Raw genomic sequence first — 21,797 nt, 5'->3', positions numbered from 1 at the left:
AAAACAGCCTATGTGTAAAAACAACGTCATTCCGGTACCTCTCAGAGTTTCTGAGACTGACATTGACAGTGCTATCGATTATGGCTATATCACCAAAAGCTAATTTCCAACAAACCGCTATGCTACTTGATCAGCATTCATTATTTGTCATCCCATCAATCAGACATGCACACGTGTGTATGAGCGTCCGTGAGTGTGTCTTTAAGAGAAAAACCTTGCATTCGCGGCGATCCAGATGACCCGCAGTTGCACACGCGTATTTGTGCGTATGTGCATGCGTGCGGTAGAGGGTAGGCTATAGGCGCAGTTAGTGATGGAATACCCTTGACTGCCCATTTATCCGCCTGGAAACTTCAATTGCACCCGGCCGTCCAGTCAACCGCGCGCAAGGCTTTCACTACACCTGCAAAGCCCTACTGCCATTGAATTAAAAAGTTGCCATAGAAGGTCTGGAGTGGTAAATAACGCTTTGACTTAACAGGACTAAAGTCACATGAAGCATTTGGATAGAAAACTGGTCTCCGTTCAATACTCGTCATACTCTTCAACCGGTAAGATATGATTGACTGTTTAAATTAGGCTGCATATATCGCTGGCTCTGTCCATTTTAACTTCAGAACATTTGCGGACATTAACCTGAAGGATTAATTAGCTATAAGCGTCTATATTAGGATATATCGTAGAATAACATCCCAATGTCACCAAAAACGACTGAACGTAAACGACTGAAAAACAAAGTATTTGGCTCATGAATTCTAGGCATTGCTATCTTCTGGTGTTACTCCAAGCAGACTCGTTATGTAATTTAGGTGCAGTTGTCGTCTTGCCATGAAGTTTAGAGACTTATGATGTTTGTTAAAACGTTCTGTTTCTAAAACGTGCTGATGAATTGATATTATTATGTAACACCGTGATATAGCCTACATAGACAACCCAACAAAGTGTTTAAAACTTTATACGGAGTGGGCGGTTGTATAGCCTAGGAACATTATGAAACGTATCACTCTTGATGATATTGGCATGACTTGAACAAGCCCTTTGTGAAATAGCCTTCATGTGAACCAGGTCTTGGCTAGACACTGTTACATACACATTGGTAGACTACTTTAATAGCCTACTGATACGATTTGCGAAATAGAATCACGGAGATCCTATTTGGATTAATTTTTTTCGAAAGCATCTTAATAAGTGGAAAACAATTAGATGTTGGGGTAAACCAATGTAGTGCATCGTTACAAAACATACTCTCCTCTTGTTATAGGCTATACCTAGCCTATATAAGAGTTTTCAGTTGAATATGAAACAAGAAGCAAATCAGGAGTAAATATAGGCTATATAAGATTTTGATATCTTGTTACATTTTATACAGGACTACACAGATTTGTTTGTTTCCATTAGTGTGAGAAATATACATTTGTGTCTGTAAAGCTGACTGATGACTGGTTATCCTCGTTGTGTTCGAGATAGCCTACTATTATTTTACGGGGCAGTATTAACAAGTGATATTCGCAGTCTATTGCGACAGCATAATTTGTTGAACCAAGTGCGCTGGAGAGGGCTGAGAAGCGTCGACGCACCGATGGCGGTTAGGTTGTCATCTCTCTGCCTTGCATCAACCAACTGCTCCTCCACCGTCCTCCGCACTTCACGGCGCTTGTTAATAGTGTAACATGACCTGCCACTAACAAGACTGTCACCAGACTCGCTCCTCTGTTAACGTCTTTATCCTGGCTGAGATGATTGACCGGAATCTACTCTGTGAATTCTCGGACCTTGCAGGCGATGGTTTCACCGGGTGAAGAACTCATGACTTTTGTTTGAGCGCCAGATATGTGAGCGCGTGAATTAAGTGAACATACAGCCGGAGATGGCGCAGACACGCATCCCATGTAGCCTATCAGAAAGTGTGGTTTCAGGAGACGTAGGCCTAAATGCCAAGGTGGCAATACAAATGTTATGGATGGGTTTTAACCCTCCTGTTGTGTTCGTTTTATGTTTACCAGTTTTGTGTTCCCCTGCATTAGGCTATAATTTGTTATAAATCCATAGTAACACACATATTATCATCTAATGTTGTGATTAGGCCTTTGTATCAACTTGTGTTCTATTGGATACAACCACTGTTAAACTTCCATTTGCTATTTATGCCCTGCAGGCCACACTGACCTGAGCTCATGCAAGTCAGAAAGGGGAAGATTCTATTAGGGAAAGGTTCCAGTGGGGGCTGGCATAGAAGCAAAGAGGTGGAGTGAGGGTGTGTTTGTGTGTGTGTTTTAATGTACAGAAGCACATAATATAGAGTCCATCTGATCAATAAGTATGTGCCTGGGCTCAATTTTATACACTGTCCATTTCTCACCCATTAATTTCTAATGGCCGGTCATTTTTGACCGGAAATAGACATGGGTGTTCTAAAATTAAACGAAACACTCAAATTGTTATAAAGAATTATCAAAATGTATTTTGTGTGTTTGTGGAGCCTCATGGTAGTCAGAAAAAGTTAACAATATTTTTTAGAGAGAAGAATTGTCAATCGGTCACATTTGACCGCGAGCACAGCAGGAGGGTTAAGTGGCTTTGGATAGCATGTACTGTATAGACAAGTACCATAAAGAAGGGATATTACATGCTTGTCCTTCAGGAGACAAAACATATATATCATCCCACGCCACGGACGTTTAAAGGGGAATTCGGACCACAAGGTCAACAAAATAGCCAAAAGTCAGAAAACAACATTCACCTGGTTCTGAAACCTCAAGCCTCCGCGACTGCCGTCATTATGTAATGTCACAAGACTATTAATCAGCGGAGCAGGATCCTAAGAGGTTGTCTGGTAACCAGCGAAACTCCTGGTGTGACACTCTCCCTCTCCCTCTGACCTGAACTGAACTGAAACAGTGTCAGCATGATGATTACAATGCTAATCTTCTGGGATCAGCTGCTGAAGTACTTCAACAACTATTACCGAGACCATTTGCCCTGTAATTGCCCTCAGCTTGGAGGCTGCCTCTTACTGCCTTAAAACCTCCCAGACGACAGAGGATGAAGGAGAAATAAGGGTTATTTTAAGGACACTTAGTGTAGGGGAGACAATTTATAGTCGCTTTCCTTGATGGCTTTGTTTGGGAGCGTACCTATGTTCCCCGGGTCCTATGTTCCCCGCTTTGCATGGGACCGGGGAACATAGGACCCTTTTTTTAAAACCCTAACCATAACCATAATCCTAACCCCAGCCCCGAGCGGGGAACATAGGACCCGGGGAACATAGGGATGACCCCCTTTGTTTAATGTTCAAAGTGGGTTAAGACCCTGGCGGTTCAGTATGGGACTGGGTGTCCCCACTGATGAACTAAATAGCATGCAATGCCAGAAGTAACATTTAGGCCAGGCAGGGTATGTGTACCCAAGCACATGGATATTATTAATTCCTTGTTACTGTTATTAATGCACTCATGATTGTAGGCTACTTCCAAGAACAGAAGTCTGCATTTCCTTTCACTGAGCTGGTGTGACCAAGCCTAGGAGCACAGGAATCGATTTCACAGAGCTATTGTAGACTGGTCTATTGTGTTAGGCCAGCCTTAATCTAAAGCAAAGCATTAAAAGAAAACGTATAAAGTGTAGAACATGAAAATAACATAGCTGAGCTATCATTTTTAAAGATATGGGCCTTCTTCAGCTTGTTTCACCTGAAGATAAGCATGTTCTGCACGGGTAAAATTGTGCTGAGTGGTTGGATGTGGCTACTCAGGTGGTTATACCACATGTTTGTTATTGGTCTTACTTTACCCAGAATTCATTGTACCACAGTCCTACTCAAGATAGTCAAGAACTAAACAGCTTTGTGCAAGGGTTTAGTTTAGGTGTCTATCTGGAGTCTAACTATCTAGTATATCTAAGCCATATACGTAGATCTGGCCCCAGGTGTTCAGTAGTGATGCCATGTAGGACAGTCATGTATGGATCAGGAAATCTGCTGGCAGCTCTATTATATTCTCCTGAAGCAATGTGTTGATTTGCTGGAGTTGTTTATGACTCTGTCCAGGCCATTGTGTTTGTGGACCATTGTGTTAATGAATAAGTATAAATGAATAAGTATATAGTTCCTGTGTGCTGAGCCTGGACTGTGTACATTGCAACCGCTGGTGGCTCATTTCCAGTAAGGACCGGAGATGGCCCAAGGCTGTTCCACAGGCTTAAATACCACCTCAGTAGTTGTAACATCGAGGACATAAGATTATGCACATATGATAGAAACTTCTAAACAATGCTTAGCCACGACACATGTCAAGTACATAAAATTGTAAGAAGCTGTATCCTTAATTCATTTGTAAAAATGTTATATATATATCTGTAGATCGTTTTTCTTTACAAATATAATTAAAGTCACTTCTGTTGCTAGGCAAACCTGAACAAATACCACCTGTCTGTTTTCAAATTTCTCCGGTTTTATTGTTGCATTGTATTCCATTCCAAAAGTCCTTGGTTCAGCCCCGATTCAGCCCTGCCATACTCCAGGCTTGGTATAAGTATATATACTTTTTTGATCCCGTGAGGGAAATTTGGTCTCTGCATTTAACCCAATCGGTGAATTAGTGAAACACAAACAGCACACAGTGAATACACAGTGAAGTGAAGCACACACTAATCCCGGCGCAGTGAGCTGCCTGCTACAATGCCGGCACTCGGGGAGCAGTGAGGGGTTAGGTGCCTTGCTCAAGGGCACTTCAGCCGCGGCCCACTGGTCGGGGCTCGAACCGGCAACCCTCCGTCCAGAGTACTAACCAATGGGCCACGGCTGCCCAAATTCAGCCCCGATTCAGCCCTGCCATACTCCAGGCTTGATTCAGCCCTGCCATACTCCAGGGCCGACCTGAGGCTGTCTGGGCCGCGGCCCCGGTCCAGCCTCGAGCATGGAAACAGAAAAAAAGTTTGAGGCTTTTCCCCAGACACCAAGGGCCACTAGTGGGCTCTGAGGAACAATTCACTAAATTCGACAACAATGTGTTGGATTTCAATGACCTTTAACTGGGAACCTGTTATGTTGATGAATGTTGTCTGATTGAAATAATTTCTCTTATAATCTTACACAACTGGTTCTTCCTCACTTTGGAAGAGGCCTGGACATTGTCATTACGATGAATATTTAATGTGTGGACACTGTTTAGTTGTAAGACTCCCAGTAGTGTCTTACAACCTGAGTTTGACCTGGTTTCACCCCCTTGCAAACCTGTTTATCTTGTTTACCTGTATGAATGTACTCATACTCTGCTGGCATGATATTGTTTTGGCACATTTTGGGCACAGAGCATTTGTGGGAAAAGAAATTAAATCACATCCTGTTTCATGAGCAGTAAACATAATCTGCTGCTTCAGTGTAAATACTGTTATCTTTTCCCCCCAACATACCAGCCAGCCACCACTGAAAATGCTTGGCTCAGTTGCAGATTACAAATCCACTACTTTGTGGACACTGTCAGAGTTCATTACTGTTAATGTTTATGCATGATGGATGCCATATTGTGATTTTTAGCTCCAGACATAGAGTAACATCTCTGAGGTTTATGACCTGAACTTGGCCATGTTTCAGGGGCCAGGCTTAGACCCGAGAGCACAGGTATTTATAACCATTTTGTCAGACATTGATTGACAGTTTTACAACATGTTTACTTGACTACATAAGTATGTAATTAGTCTTTAACCAGGCTCTCTGTGTGTGTGTGTGTGTGTGTGTGTGTGTGTGTGTGTGTGTGTGGTGCATGTGTGTGCGTTATGTGTGCGTGTGCGCACGCGTGTGTGGAGGTTGCGTGTGTGCGTGTGTGTGTTTAGGGAAAGGTTTTCATTGAGAGCCTATTCAAAGTCACGCACAAGAGTTTTTGGAAGAGACAGGAAAGAGGTTACGCAAACAGTGTGAGTTTGTGCCCGTTTACTCGCGATTGTTTGCCATTTGGGTGGAACCGCTCGTGTTACTCCCGTCTCTTCCCACTCTCTTGTGTGTGTGTGTGTGTGTGTGTGTGTGTGTGTGTGTTTGTTTAGTCTTCGCTGTTTTCTTTTCCAAGTCTCCTTGAGCATCAGCCATTGTGAGTGGACGCCTCGCTAGCCTTTTGTGTTTTCAGGTGATAAGAGTGGTCCAAAGTTAAATGAGTACTGCACTCACGCTCCGAGATTCATTTATTCATTTGTTTGACACTTTTGCCCAAAGCGATTTACAAAAAATATTGGGAGCAGTCAAAGTACACTGTGAATATGAGGCAATATTGCAACAATCAGTATTGCCTTGTGTAAGACTAGAATGGACTATATGCCATGGAAGGCTCTTCAGCCAGCACATTTATTTCCGATGGGGCGTCAGTAACAGCATCTTCTGTTATATGCTCTGCTCCCTTCGTGTTCACTTGGACACTAAATATCTTGTGTATGCCCAGTAGGGCAACTTTTTATTCAACTTTGACACACACATATATCCTTCTGCATTTTAACATGCTTATTGACTAGGTGCAACACCCAACCGGGTCCGTGTAAACAGGTACGCTAAACACCCAACCGGGTCCGTGTAAACAGGTACGCTAACACAATAACCGCCACAACACAGGTGATGGTCCATCGGAAATGTTTGTGCTGGCTGAAAGTTCAGAGATGTATCAGGACGGACAGGCAGAGAAGAAGGCTGCGGCAAGATAAGTGTGTTTAGTGTGAAGTAAAAGAATGCGGTCATGGTAAGTTAAGGGCGACTCTATGCAACATTTTCAACTTAATAAAACAGTTTAGAAATCATTGTGATGGTTAAATGACCTTTTGTGGCTTAAATGCAGAGGTTTGCCTGATGGGATAAGAGTTTTGTTGTTATTGTGGATGTTGTTTCGTGCATAAACTCCAGCTGTAGATAACAATAACAGTGAAATATTCTCCATTCTCCTATTATGGTAAATACAATTGAAAAATATTATAGACTCCTGCAGGCAAAATAGGAGCCAAATACACAACACTTCACTGTGCTCAATATTTTTCATGAAAGATGATGAGCTGGAACACCAGAAGATTTCATGTGTTTATTCACAAATTATGCACAGTTCTCGTCCATGCCTTTCCCTAAGTCACCATAACCCTCGGATCTCACCGAAAGGCTCCAAATAAAGCCATACACAAGATCATTTATGTTTGGCCTGGCAGTGGACAACAGACCAGCAGTGATTGAAGAATGGCGAATGAAAAATGTTTTCCCAGTCGAGTGCTCATCAACATGGCATGCCTGGCCACGGCCGGCCAGCTCTCTGATGTCTAAGAAATCTGATCAGATTAGTGAACCACACGCGCACACACACAGACACACACACACACACACATACGTGCATGCACGCACACATACACACGCACACAGTGTGTCTTCAGTGTCTTCCTTCTCTCTGGGGGACAGTGTCTTCCTTCTCTCTGGGGGACAGTGTCTTTTTTCTTTCTCTCTGCTCTGTTCCTCTGCACTTCTCTCTATTCTGTTCCACTGTTCCGTTCCACTGTTCTGTTTCACTGTTCCGTTCCACTGCTCTGTTCCACTGTTCTGTTCCACTGTTCCGTTCCACTGCTCTGTTCCACTGTTCTGTTCCACTGTTCTGTTTCTCTGTTTTGCTCTTCTGTTCCTCTACTCTATCAGGATAGGACAGGGCTTGTGTCCTGTTCTGGTTGTGCTGTTAGTATCAGGGTTGATGTGGTTTCTGTTACCCTGCATCAGCTGTTATTGAGCAGTAGTCTGAGAATCGCTAGCATCACTATGATAATAAGTTCCATTCTCAGGGACCATGCACACGTGCAGAATGCAAAGCTTCACTGTATAGTGCCTCGAATTAATGGGTTAATTCAGAATTTAGCCAGAGTGGCCTGTACACAGAGCTCATGACGTCATGAAGTTGAGGACATATGCATATTTAACCCTTTCATGCATGGTGTCCACTAGAGTGGACGGATATTCAAACTTAATTTAAAACTACTGGATTTGCAATATTTACTTCAAACCACCAGTGGAGTGTCTCCTAAAACCTTTATGTATTGTGTGCATAAACATTGTCTAATAATAATACTATTGCCTTTTTTGCTTTTATTTTCTATTATTCCTTGCTTTTATTTATGTAAAAAAACTGAATTACCCCTGTGCAGGGGTTATAATGCATCATGCAATGTTAATATTGTACTCTGCACAATGACAATAAAGTTGAATCTAATCTAATATCATAATCCATTAAGAAAACATATAAACAGGTACGCTAAACACCCAACCGGGTCCGTGTAAACAGGTACGCTAACACAATAACCGCCACAACACAGGTGATGGTCCATCGGAAATGTTTGTGCTGGCTGAAAGCCAATTACAGTTCAGAGATGTATCAGGACAGACAGGCAGAGAAGAAGGCCGCGGCAAATTCCTTGCTTTTATTTATGTAAAAAAACTGAATTACCCCTGTGCAGGGGTTATAATGCATCATGCAATGTTAATATTGTACTCTGCACAATGACAATAAAGTTGAATCTAATCTAATATCATAATCCATTAAGAAAACATATAAATAATAAATCATCAAAAAACATCATGTAAACCTCTTTAAATGTTACATCATGTAAACACTATGAAAATATCATTAAATACAACCCTGTCATAAAAACATCATAAAAACACCACCAAGAAAAACATCATTAAATATAATTATTTTACCGAATACATTCACTGATTAACAAATAAAACCTGAAACTGTCGATAAGTATGAATTGATTTAATCAGTAAAGAGTGAGTGAACTGAAACTTCACTTCACTTTGATATGTGAGCCAGTGAAAGCTCTCTGAGTGGGTAGAACCTGTTAGAGGCACTTGTGCTCCAACAAAGCACTGCTGTTCCACTCCCAGCCACCCATTACCCCACAGCTGTCACATATGTCATATCTCCTGTAGCCAAGCAGGTTAATTAGCAACCACTACACAAGGCATCAGGTGTGAGTAATGAAATTCACATTTATATTCATATCTGTGCATCGATCTGTGAGGCGAGGGACCTGTCCTGCACGTCCACTGCTTTGTGACCTGGACTAATGAAGCCAGCATGGCCAGACCACATCACATCCCTACTGCTAACCAAAGATTCTAGAACAGAGCTCTGTTCTAGAATCTTTGCTGCTAACTGAGAGGAAGGGGGACTTGACCAAACTCAAGCTGCCTTCTTGTGACCTTGAATCCAAACGCAAGACACATGAAGGATGCCTGGAGAAGACCATGTCAGCTTTTTCCTTTGGTTAATCTCTGGAGCCCCTGCGGTGTGCAGACATTCTCTTTTTGTTTATGTCTCTTTAAGCATGCCTAGCCTTTCTGCAAACTGAATGGAACGAGACACTCCCCAACCAATGAATGAAGGAGAGAGAGTGAAGGTGCAAAATAACTTGGGATTGATTTATCTGGGATCCTCTGTCTGGCCTGCCCTGCAAAGATCAGAGAACACAAGGGACTTCTTACAGGATCAGTAGAAAATCTCCATGTGGATAATTAAGGATAATGAACTCTGATCTCTGAAATAGCCTGTCAATTTGATAGACAGCCCTGGTGTGAATCTGGCCCAGATGACTGTGCAGGTTAAACAGTCAGGGTCCGCTTCGCTGAATAATATACTGTTCAATAATGTTGATTGTCTTCGCTGAATAATGTACTGTTCACTATTCTGTTATAACTGAATAAAATACTGTTAAGTGTTTTTTTCTATGAATGCAAACGTTTTCAGACAAGGAGATTAATATCCATAACATAAACTATACTCATACTGTATGCGCCCACTGATTGCTATTAGTTCAAGTACTGCACATAAACATCCTTTCCAGTTAATTAAATGTCATCATTTAGCCCACTGCAAAGGTCACCACTGCAGCACAGAAGATGAATAACACACCAGCATACGGCAGTTCACAGAGACAGAATGCAAATCCATCCTTTCAGAAACATGAGGTTCAACTCTGAACCTCTACATTGGCCAAAACTCAATGTTTAAATAATGGAGGACCAGTGAATTCTGATGAAGCCCACTGTATAATTTCCTTGAATTTCCCCTTGGGGATCAATAAAGTATCTATCTATCTATCTATCTATCTGTGTCTATCTATGTCTCTAGGGGTGGTTATGCTAAAGTGGTTTCCCAACAGACTTTTCCACATCTACAGTCATATAGTCTATAGGCATTCCCAGAGGGATTTATTTCTCATCTTATGTTACTATTGGGCGGTGAGCACTGAACTCCAGCATGATTATGTATATATCTATATTTATCAGGTTTATGTATCTTTAGAAAAATGAAACATTAAAGCGATGCGACACTAACTCGGCTGGTGATGTGGGTTGTTGGTGAGGCAGCATGCGTCCTCCTAAGCTATACTGTAATCTCTTAGCCTGGCTTCCTGGAATGCCCCTCGCTGTGGCGAGACCAAGCTTGCTGACCAGCAGGAGACCCATACAGTACATACTACCCTGCCATGCCCAGCGTGGGGCCTATCTGAGCACAACATGCACAGGACTGATGGTCAGTATGCATATTAGATGTTGTATTAATGGATGCTGTCTTTGCCCAAAGCAACATTCAGCATAGGGACATTTTAGGCATTTTTACACGTGTGTGTGTGTGTGTGTGTGTGTGTGTGCGTGTGTGTGTGTGTGGATACCCTGTTTTTTTCAGTCTTAAATATTGAGACTCGTATAACTCCAGCCTGACCTGTCCAAAATCAGGGCTGTGCCTCCACAGACACACTCTTGTACTGAACAGGTGTGGTGCCCATAAGAGGCCTGGCTCTTGTACTGAACAGGTGTGGTGCCCATAAGAGGCCTCGCTCTTGTACTGAACAGGTGTGGTGCCCATAAGAGGCCTGGCTCTTGTACTGAACAGGTGTGGGGCCCATAAGAGGCCTGGCTCTTGTACTGAACAGGTGTGGTGCCCATAAGAGGCCTGGCTCTTGTACTGAACAGGTGTGGTGCCCATAAGAGGCCTGGCTCTTGTGAGGGTGTGTCTTTTATGTAAAAGCAGAGGGAACCAGGCCACAGGCACTTCACTGCATTTCTAATACACGTGACAACACGTGAAGTAGTGTGTGTGGAGCAGTGTGTAGGTCAGGATTAAGGTGACCTCTTAGCAGATATGAAATATCGTGTTCAATAACCTGTGGCTATGAATCGCCATGTTTTTGTTGGATTAGTATGAGCTCTTTGTGTCTACTACACAGGAACCAGGTTCTGGTCCACGGGTATTTGTGGGAGTTTGCAGAATAGTAAAGTATACTGTATTCCTCTGATGTCCTTGTACTTCTCTGAGGTGGTAGTTGTCTGTTTTCTGAAAACCTGTTTTCTGTTAATCTTAGGCCACACACACACACACACACACACACACACATACACATGCACACACACACACACACACACACACACACACACAGACAAACAGACAGACAAACACACGCACACACGCACACACACACACACTTTTGAGTCATATTTTTGCTTTTGATCTAGTCATTGGCTTTTGATCTAGCCATTTTATGAAGCACACCAAATGCTCTCTCCATGTCTTCAAAGCACATCATGCTTGATGGCAAATGCTCCCCTGTGGTCTTTGTAGATTTGTAACGCAATAATGTAGTAATGTTTGATTGCGTTATAATAACAAATTTATTATGTAGAAAAAGGTATCTCTTGCACTCTAGCCCCCAGTTAGGCTACTCATGGGACAGGAGCTGGCCCCTGGGTCACTTCAAATGACACTGCACCCAGGGAAGGACTGGAGCTCACACAAATAGCTTTTGTAAATATTTACTCAGTGGACTCTGAGGAAGATGCCGTGTGCTGAACATTAGTCGTTTGCACCTATTAACTACTCCAAAAAGGCTATTTGTGTGCTTTAGTCCTTACGTGGGTTCAGGGCCTGTTGTAAATTATTATTCTGTCATTTCTGTTGATGAACAAGCAAATATTAAATTGTTGATTAGTCCCATCTAATCCATTTTTATAAAGTTTCAAAAAATGCGTTGCACATTTCTCTATGGAGAACAGACATTTGATGGCAGAAACATTATGGGATGTTTCTTAAAAGTTAGGAAGAAGTGACACTCCGAGACTGGCACATCAGATCAAATATCATGACAAATATCAGATCACCTCAGTATTTGGTAAAGGCAGATAATGAACTACTACTTTCATTCTCCCTAAAATGACCTTGAGCAAAGCACCTAACCCCTCACTGCTCCCCGAGCGCCACTGTAGCATGGCAGCTCACTGCTCCGGGTTAGCGTGTGCTTCACTTCACTGTGTGCTCTGTGTGTTCACTAATTCACGGATGGGATAAATGCAGAGACCAAATACCTTGTATACATACAGTAAGTATACTTGGCCTAGAGACCTGATTTATTTAAATAGCTTGAGAGTAATTCTTTAAATAGACAATGTTCAGTTGCAGCTGCATTGCAGTAGTCTCCTCCCTCTTCTGTCTGGATGGAGTACACACACATTTGATGTTGTTCGATGTACATTTGTTGTTTCCATCTACTGCTCAGTGCTGTGAGAGAGCAGTCCGTACGTCTAAATCAGGATGATGGAATTGATGGGGCAGCCGTGGCCTACTGGTTAGCGCTTCGGACTCGTAGGGTGGGTGGCCGGTTCGAACCCCGACCAGTAGGCACAGCTGAAGTGCCGTTGAGCAAGGCACCTAACCCCTCACTGCTCCCTGAGTGCCGCTTTTGTTGCAGGCAGCTCACTGCGCCTGGATTAGTGTGTGCTTCACCTCACTGTGTGTTCACTGTGTGCTGAGTGTATTTCACTAATTCACGGATTGGGATACATGCAGAGACCAAATTTCCCTCACGGGATCAAAAGAGTATATATACTTATACTTATATAGGGTGACCAGATTTGGGTTTGTGAAAAAGAGGACACTTCAGTGGGGGGTGGGGGTGGGGGGGTGGTTGGTGTCAACAGACATGGTGACTATGTATGATAATGAGCTTGATTGGCCGGCCCAACGCTAACAGAAAAGCACTGCCTCAAAAGACTATTTTGAACACTTGAAAGTTTTCAATATTTGGATGGCAACCCATCTTTAATGTTGCATATCTCTAAATTTGATCCAAGGTGTTTCTGAAAATACAAACTGAATCTTTTACAGTAGCCTAGCTCTATAATTTTGAACAATCTGTTTTAGAGTTTAATAATCCTGACCTGTGAAAACAGTTGTGTTGATGGGGACTGATGTGGATATGTTGTCCATTTTCTTATATTTATTCAATCATGTCTGGTCTATTATTAGGCCTACCTCTTTTCAATCCATTATTATTAGATATTTTTTTGTAAAGAAATAGGCCTACATCTATCCCTTATGTTATGCCAACATATTTAATTCACCTGCATATAGGCTACAGTAGCCTAGATAGAGGATTATTGACATCTGCTGTTGTCAGTGTGCAGGCTATCTCAGTAGCAGTTTAAAGGGATAACCAAAGTGCAGTTTCCTACCCAAAGCTAGAAAGTTGCTAGGTCGGGAATCGTCCAGAGAAGGGCGCTCAGACAATGGCAGAAGTGTTCGTCATGTTATATTTTTTACAGTCTATGGTTGATGAGTGCCATCAAAATGTTTTTGGAGACGTAATGTTAAGGTCGAAAAACTCTGTCACTTTAGCTGATGAGCTCTCACCCCTCGCTGCCGTTCGATGCTTTGCTGAATATTGTGTAGCCTACCTGTAGGTCGGTCGTTGGCACCTTTATTTGCGACCGACATGTAAGTGCCTGCTTTGCAGGTCAGGCACTCAGCTTCATGTTGATATCAACCGAGACAAAAACATGGAAATTTACGTTTTAATTCGTCAGTGAACTTAAACAAGGAAGTTTGCGCTATTGAGGTGACTGGCTGACCAATTAAATGTTTGAGATTACTATCGACCAATGACGGTAGCTAAGGTCAGGCTCAACACCCTACACTTTCCACTCAATGCAAAGCGAACTGTAGGGGGAGGGCGTGACTAGTATGTGAATGAAAGACATAGATATAGGCTATCCATGAATGAAACATGAATGAAAGAGAGAGCAATGCAAATTCGCTGTAAACACGTTTGAGGCTAGAATAAACAAAATCCTGGACGACTTTGAAATTCCGCCCGGACACATTTTTAGGTTTCAAAAAGAGGACATGTCCGGGCAAAAGAGGACGTCTGGTCACCATAACTTATACTTATGTAGGATTAAACCGTTTGGCATTTGCTTGCTCTTGCATGTGGGAGGAAGTCCTTCTAAATGGAACCTCTCTTAAGTCTGCTTCTTGTTGCTAGTGGAAGATTTTGTATACACACCGCGCTGCAAAGCATAAGATGTCTGGCGTTGTGACCATTGAAGCTAAGTGGGAGCGTGCCCAGTGATAGTTTTGATATTTGAAGCTTTTCAGTTTTAAAACAATCCTTCCAAAAGTCTTTTCTGGGGAAGGACCTCAAATACCCCCCCCCCCCCCCCCCCCCCCCCCCAACACACACACACACACACACACACACACACACATACATTCTCTAATTGTGCCCACCCAAAAGTTTGGCTTGCACAACACCCCTGATTCGCTGCGGAACTATTGTTCCACAAACACCTCTCATGTGCTCTCATAAAAATCTTCTTGTTATTGCTTTAAGGGATTTTGTATGGGAACACTTTAGCTAAACTGTCTCTGTCTGATCTGAACAAGGAAGCACCTGGGCTCAGTAATCCTACTGTATGATAAATGTTCTTTTTATCGCTTTAAAATGATTCGTTTTAAGAACACTTTGGGAGCTAAACTGTGTCTGATGATTTGACAGCTAAATATAGAGGCCATAAAGAAACCATTTCCTGGACTCTAACACTCCTTACCTCCGAAGTTTCAATTATGTCCTATCCTCATAGCTTAGAAAGACAGAACTCTTAAAGTGGTCTAATGGTAGTCAGCAGGAAATATTATACTTTTATACCAGGTGAGGGGTGGCGATCAAGTTCCTCACGTTTGAAAGCTTTTAGAGCGCCGTGTAAATACGCCAGGCTATTATGCTCTACAGCCGCTAATGGCCTATAGGCTCTAGCCCAGGGCTTGGATTGAGGTGCTATACCTTTAGGTTTTATCATCTTATCAAGACAGAAATAGTGAAGCGCTAATGCAGTGCCATTTAGACCTTAGCCTTTTTCTTTAGCATATCTCTTTCTACCAAACCTCCACACAGTACTTTGGGAGTAAATATAGATCTCTGTTTTGACAGTTTTCTTTTTGTCTTCAGTGACTGAAAGGTTTTCACAGAAGTATTGATAGCCGATCTGGAAGGTTTACACCAAAGTGTATGTTTTTTTTTCCTTTGCACAACACTGTCAGGGATGAAAAGTAGGTCTCTGCTTCATCTGTTGACATTTCTGATACCATATCCTGAAGAGAGAGAGCATGTACCCTCAAAAGCAACTCCTCCCTAATCCTCCCTGGAAGCCTATTCCCCCTGTTAAGGCTTCAGCTCTGCCACCAGCTTGCAGACATTCCTGCAGACACACGCACAGCATCAGTAAACCCCTGTAGAAGATTCCGAGGTTGTCATGGTGAATTGTTCCCAGCCTGTTAGAGGTTTTGTGGTCACCCTTTGAAGTCCATTCCACCGCTTCTCAGGAGCTGCTCATAATTTTCAGCCGCATCCCTGGCCCTGCCATGGTCAGAGCTCAATATCCTGTGTGTTCTCCAAACCAGCCAACATCAGGACCACTTTACACACCGTATTTGTTAAAGCATCTCTAAGCTTATTTTACTGAGTGATTGCTGCCCGAAAAGGTGTTGCACATTTGAAGAGTTTGGTTCCAAAATGTTATAAATTCATTTTTGAAAACATTAATACGTCATGTTATTTAATTGTGTATTTCAGGTAATATCAATAAAATTGCAGTTCTGTTGTTTTGATTGAGTACAGATAAATGAAATAACAATGCCCTGTTACATTTCCACTGAAATTACTAGGCAAACAAAATTAGAATAAATGATTTATGAAAAAATGGAGGATATAGCATTTGGGAACCAAACATTTGTTGTTCATTAGCCATAGCTTAACACCTCGTGAGGAGGATAAGCCAGCCCTGTAGGCAATAATTGGAGCCCATATCCATGGAAGACATGTTGTACTTGCCAATCAGTCATTGTGTGTCAAGCCTGTCCTTGCCGTGAGGTCAGGTGTAAATTTATTTTTAAACAAACCCATCGGGCAAAATGAAGTGTTTCAATTCCCTTTTTTATTTACTTGTATTGACAGCCTTCAGTCCATCCTCCGTCAGCCTGCAGAGGCAGCCGCGCGTGTCTCGTGTCTGTCAGACAGCAGACACAGAGCCAGGAGACGGGTTCCAATCAGTAAGCACCTGAAGCTCACACAGGAATTATCACGCATCATTTCACTGCATTAATAACAGAGGATTAGGGCTCGCAGCGCTGCCAGGGTGTGGGATTTGTTAGTGCTTGTAAGGGTGATGACTCAGTGCTCAGCTGCATGCTCTATGTGGGCAAAGAATATTAATATGAATGAGGCTCAGACATGGAGAGGGAATGAGCAACAAGATTAAAGACGGACAGTTGTTGGGCGTAGAAATGCTGTAGAGGAGAATCTCATTTAGCCACAACTGGACGTGGTGGTGTAAAAGTCACAAAGTTCAGTGTGAGTCTTACAAGTAGACTGCAGAGAGTACATGGCTCTCCGCTCCGATCTGTGAAGTAACTGCCAAGGATCTGTGTGTCCATGTCTTTCATTATTCAAACGCTCCAGTTAAGACTGCGGAGATTGATAGGGACCAGTCAAGGTTAGGGAGCTAGTCTTTCTTCTCGGAAATGGACAACCTCAATCTGTATGGACACATCTTCACTACAAAGTGTCTTTTTGAAATTGTCAGCTTGCATGTAGTTACATGCACTTCATCGTAACTTTACATGAAACAGCCTTTCATTTGCGGTATAAGAGTCACGCTGTTGGACACTGGACGTGCCCAGTCAAAGAGGCTACCAATGAAGGAACTTTGAGAATACAAATACATGATGTCATGAATACATGAAACATTCATCTACTCAACCATAGCGTGCACACACACTCACACGTCACACACACACACACTCACACACACACACACACACACACACACACACACACACAGCAAGATTACTCAAATTCTTTTACTTGCACGTAAGATCAAGCTCAAGGCGGCTGTGATTTATGTAATTCAGCGACATTAAATCTGTTCACATGTTGTCCGAGGGTCAGATATCTCTTGCATTACATAACTTGACATTTTCATGGCTTTGGATGGACCTATTGTGGTCTCATGTGTTTAGCAGCTCAAATGAAGCTGACTGTTGTGTCTGCTACACATGTGGGAAAGAAAAACATACAATCTTTCAATAAACATTTTTCAGGCACAGGATCAAAGAAACCTTCTCCACAAGAGGCAAAGAAAAACAATCTACACACACTGTTGTTTTGAGCAAATCTTTTGTTTTGCTTCAAAATTTGACGTGAATGGAAACGGCATGTATTTACCTACATCAAACAAAGAATCAAGGATCAGGACAGTGTTTCAACTCCTCAAGATGTGCACAGATTCAAGACAGCACAAGGCTCCTCGCAGCTCGAGAGTAATACAGTACATTTAGAGTAAGATGGTAGGAAGTCAGAGGCAGCTTTATTGCATGTTCCATGTTTTTCGCCTTATACCTAGACTCAGTGGATTCAGAAGCCATTATGTATTCATCAATGTCATGCCAATGGTGAAATATGTACTGGTGCGGCACTCTGCCATCTCTGACTGGAAGAGACAAGATGTTCCTTTCAAGCCCACCGCCCCATGACATGAGTCATGCTGAAATAAGCTAATGGGGCTCCAGATCATCATTTTCCAATGAGAGGAAGCCCAGGCAATGTCAGTGCTAATCACACACACACACACACACTCTAAGTAAAGCGCAGCTGTTTCTAAGCATTCATTAGGCTGAGTGCTTCATGTGTTCACGTGAAGTCTCTTTGTGAAGAGGTATGGAGCACTGGCCTAAATTATAGACAGGTTTATATAGGTTATAGGTTTTCAATAGGCCAGTGGGCTGTTTAACACAGCCCACTCAGTTGAATGATCCACTGAATAAATTCTGTAGGTGCAGTTAGAGAGGTTGGCAAATTATCAAGGACTTTCGGGAGCAGTTGTTAATTGGTTCAGGTATCATTTACAAGGCCAAAGTTACTTTGTCACCACACTGACTAATATACAGTAAGTTAATTGGTTATGAATCTAGAAAAGCTATGAATCTTGCAGGGGCCAGTTCTCTGCTCTCTTCTGTCCAATGTCTATGGGGTTCCAGTGGACCAAATTCTTCAGAACATCCGTATGGTTACCATAGCAGATGATAGATGTCTGTCTCTCACCAAGCCTAAAGACATACTGTGTCAGTGTTTAGAGCAGATAAATAACAGTTTGTTGGTTTCCATCCAACTCATTTGCATCTTAAATACATTCATGGATATGCGGCTAAACAAAATACAAATCATTGCACATTTCCGTCAGCTGTATCATGCAAATAAAAAATGGACCCTCCTAATTAACGAATCAGGTGGGACCAGCTGTGGGCTTGAAATGTAACATTGCCAGGCAGAACAAAAACACCTTATGAAAATGCAACAATTACATGCTTTGCTGATTTGTATTTGTTTTTTTGATCAATATTCTATATATGTTTTCTCTCTCTCTTTCTTATTTTTCTTTTGATTTAAGAGTCCATAGTCCAATGTGAGATCTATATCTGAGGTATGTTGTTTGAGATTTTTGAGCATAACAATGCATTGCTTTGTTTGATAATAAAAACAGTGAATTCAACAAAAAAAAAAAACTATGATTTTCCATGAATAAAAATGTACCTTTTGGGGGTGCAGTGTAGCGACTGGCTACAGCACCTGTACCCCAATCGGGCCCAAGTGCCTTCGAGTCCAACCCAGGTCATTTCCCAGTCTCACTCCATCTCCCCACCACTCTCTCCTGTCTGTCCCCACCACTCTCTCCTGTCTGTCTCTTCACGGTCTTCTGCAAAAATGCCCCAAAAGATATACTTTAAAGAAATGTATCTTTTAATTGATTTTTATTACAAATACACATTTGGTGTCTTTCGTATTTATTTCACAATTATTTCCATTGTAGTGTGATTAGTCTGTATAATTCATCAGCAGTTTCCAAAGTGGTTTCTGGTCCAAAGTGGTTTTATTCGATCCCCTAGTTTCCTTAAGCAACCGTGTGTTGAATAAAGATTTGGCAGACATTCCTTTGACCAGAGACCCATCTGGAATGCGTGGTTTTAGAGGATTTAGAGGCTGAGATAAAGGACTTGTTTGATTGGCTGCTCGATAGGAGGATATCCTGTGGATATGTTGTGTCCGATTGAAAAGACGGGTTGGAGACGGAAGGAATTTAAATCAGATTAGAATCACTTTGTCCTCAAAGTGATCAACATCTGCAGGAGTTAAACGTGATGTGTAAATAGGAGACAGAGAAGGAAGAGAGTGTATTATCGACAAAAAAGAAACTCACACACCCTCGAATACAAACACTCTCACACATGCACACACCCACACATACTCATACACACGTGCACACAGATTCTATTTCTATCTATCGCTCTCTCTCTCACACACACACACACATACACACATACTCAAACACACATACTCTACCAATCAATCTAACAACCTACCAATCACTCTAGCAACCTTTTGCAGGTTATGTGACTGCATAAATTGGAAACCAAAATTCATTTGAAGCAGAAAACTCATCACACAGGACAGAGACCTCACTGCACTTCAGTGCAGCTACCCTTCAGCACAGCAATTCCACTCACCTAGGAAGTTTAGAGTTTACACAGCAATACCACTCACCTAGGATGTTTAGAGTTTACATAGCAATTCCACTCACCTAGGAAGTTTAGAATTTACATAGCAATTCTACTCACATAGGAAGTTTAGAGTTTACATACAGTTCCACACATCTACGAAGTTTAGAGTTTACACAGCAATTCCACACACCTAGGAAGTTTAGAGTTTACATAGCAATTCCACTCACCTAGGAAGTTTAGAGTTTACATAGCAATTCCACACACCTAGGAAGTTTAGAGTTTACACAGCAATTCCACCTAGGAAGTTTAGAGTTAACATAGCAATTCCACACACCTAGGAAGTTTAGAGTTTACATAGCAATTCCACTCACTTAGGAAGTTTAGAATTTACATAGCAATTCTACACACCTAGGAAGTTTAGAGTTTGCATAGCAATTCCACACACCTAGGAAGTTTAGAGTTTACATGGTGGTGGGAGTGTAGTGTAGCCGGGTTTGCATGCAATAGCCTGAGAAGTGGTGAATTTGATTTCCAGCTGCCACCATTGTGCCTTTGAGCAAGGTACTCAACCCCTGAGTTGCTCCGGAGAGTCTGGCTCTGGAATTAATTGGTAATAAATTGGCAATAATCTTTGGATAAAAGTGTGAGCCAAATAAATTAATAAAATAAAGATGATCTGTTCTATGTTTTGTTCTGGTTGAGAATTACGTTACATCACTGACCTCTCATTGCCAGAGAGTCATGACTTTATGCAGTAGAACAGCACATTCCCAAACACAGAGAAGCTCCATGTCATCTGAGCGTCCCTGCTGACGCATGCAAAAACCCCATGTCCTACTCTACCACATGGTTTAGCGTGACACTTTAGAAGAAATCCCACATTAATAATAGAGCAGGAGCCCTGGCATACATCATTTATCAGAAAAAGTTGCTGACCAAATGTACTTTTTCTTTATTTGAAAGATGCCAGTGATTTTCCGTCTGTGCTGAGAGACTTCTGCAAGAGTTGACCTCCATTTAACCTGTGTGACTGAGCTTTGGGCCTCCAGCCAGAGAATATTAAAACTAATCTAATTAAGCACCAGTTATTCATTAAAGGACTTTTTGAGGATATTATCTTATTTGTAGTCTACCGAGTTAGAGTTAGATAAGAGGATATACCGTTCTCTTCTCTGTGTGCGCAGCAACCTTAACTGTTAGCCTAGCTTAGCATAGTTCACTGTAAGTGGGTTATACCAGTTAGCCTATAGCTCCCAAAAGTGACAAAATAGACGTCCAAACAACACCAAAATTATCTTATTGGAACTTGTGTATTTGCCATGTGTATAAACAATGTAGAATGAGACACAGCATGTTTCTAAGCAGATATATACTTGGAACTTGATACTTGGAACATTCTCACATCTCTGACTGCTCAAAGTCTGTGTGTGCGTTTCCTGGGAAGTGTTGCTGTGTGTAATCACGGCATCTATGTAGCAGTGCTTCGCCAAGACGAGAATGTAGTTCCGAGTTCCAAGTATGTATATAGACTAGTGGGGGATGGAGAAAAATTGAGAAGCATTATTTATTTTCTGCGTAGAGATCATGCAGGACTGAGCGATGGTCCTATAATGTACCTACATCTAGTTTAGCCAGTGCACATATCTGAAGTAGCTTTCAGTGCAGGAATATTATGCAGTCTATCAGTTTGTGCGCTCTGCAAACTATTGTAATGTATAAAGTAGTGTTTATTCTATTATCATGTTATTGTGGTGTTTAAGATCTCCTCTGCATTGCAGCTTGAATGTTATTCATCATTTTGTAAGTCACCTCTGGATAAAATCCATCTGCTAAATTAATACATCAATGTATAAAGGACATACTGTATTACAGCAATATTATACACTAGTAGTCCAACCAGGCTTTCTCAAA

General features: G+C 42.0%; 1 protein-coding gene across 1 annotated transcript in view; it reads left to right on the top strand.

The window, feature by feature from the left end:
• The first annotated feature begins 294 nt into the window (after positions 1 to 294).
• gipr (gastric inhibitory polypeptide receptor) overlaps positions 295 to 21,797 on the top strand; it is a 53,389-nt gene continuing 31,886 nt past the window's right edge. The window contains exon 1 of the mRNA XM_076283097.1: positions 295 to 551. The gene's annotated coding sequence lies outside the window, so the exon portion shown is untranslated. The remainder of the gene's footprint in view (positions 552 to 21,797) is intronic.

This window comes from Alosa pseudoharengus, unplaced genomic scaffold, assembly GCF_046254945.1.
Source record: "Alosa pseudoharengus isolate Yale_2024_CS ecotype anadromous, Long Island Sound unplaced genomic scaffold, YU_APseudo_1.1 YU_APseudo_1.1_scf_13, whole genome shotgun sequence".
NCBI lineage: Eukaryota > Metazoa > Chordata > Actinopteri > Clupeiformes > Clupeidae > Alosa > Alosa pseudoharengus.
Note: the sequence above shows the minus strand (reverse complement) of the source record. Positions and strands in the feature narration are given on the sequence as shown.